Source organism: Pterocles gutturalis, unplaced genomic scaffold (genome assembly GCF_000699245.1).
Source record: "Pterocles gutturalis isolate BGI_N339 unplaced genomic scaffold, ASM69924v1 scaffold20817, whole genome shotgun sequence".
Classification (NCBI taxonomy): domain Eukaryota; kingdom Metazoa; phylum Chordata; class Aves; order Pterocliformes; family Pteroclidae; genus Pterocles; species Pterocles gutturalis.
In genome coordinates, this window is record NW_010108407.1 from 16,862 (window position 1) to 17,769 (window position 908).

Below are 908 nucleotides of genomic sequence, written 5' to 3' on the forward strand. Positions count from 1 at the left end.
ACTTCGGGGGTTATATGGAATAGCAGGCTGAGTGACATTGTTATCACGTAAAAAACTCTTTGGTGCTGTACTCTCGGAAAATCCCAACATGCTCAAGGCAGAGGTGGTCTTCTAGTGACTCCCACCACAAATACACATCATAAGATCGAGCAACATTTTCATAAAGGATTCAGATGTCCGTAAGTGTTAGCGTGACCCGAGAGATATTATGTTTAAGCTTGAATTTAAAATAAACCTGTTATGTTGTTGCATTCTATTTCATTGACCCAATGATATGAATTCTTCTGCACAAAGCTGCTGCTCTTTTCCACGCAAAATCCACGGGTTACTCCTACACTCCCCTCCTCCTCGGCGACGGGGTGGCAGAAGTTACACGGGAGAGGAAAGGGCTGCCGCTCTGCAGCAGGGTCGCCTCCTCTGATCCCTCCTGCATCGCTCCCTCTGCTCCAGCAATGAGCTCCGAGTCCCGTTTTCAGTAAGTTGAGTGGGTGTGCAGGGTGCCCGGAGCTGTCCTCCAGCCGCTGAACTCGGTGAGGATGCAGCTGCTGCAGACACAGAGCTGCAAATAGAAACACAACGTGCAAGCCAGCAAAGCTTCCTCTAGGCTGCAGAGCTGTCGCGACCCAGCAACAGAACCACCCTGGGTGGGATGAGTGGGGTTCGCGGAGGCTCTATATATATATTCCCTTGGGACAAATTAAGGTGAGACGGCACCAAAGAATTGCGTCCTGGCTTATCATTTTAATGCACATAATTGTTTAGGGAAAAAGGGAAAATGTGGGGTATATAATTGTTTATGGAAAAGGGAAAATGTGGGGTATACAACAGGGTCAAGGGAAAAGGAAAATCACTTGGTAAAGACAATCCACGAATATTTTCCCATCCACTAATAACACAAAATCTCATAG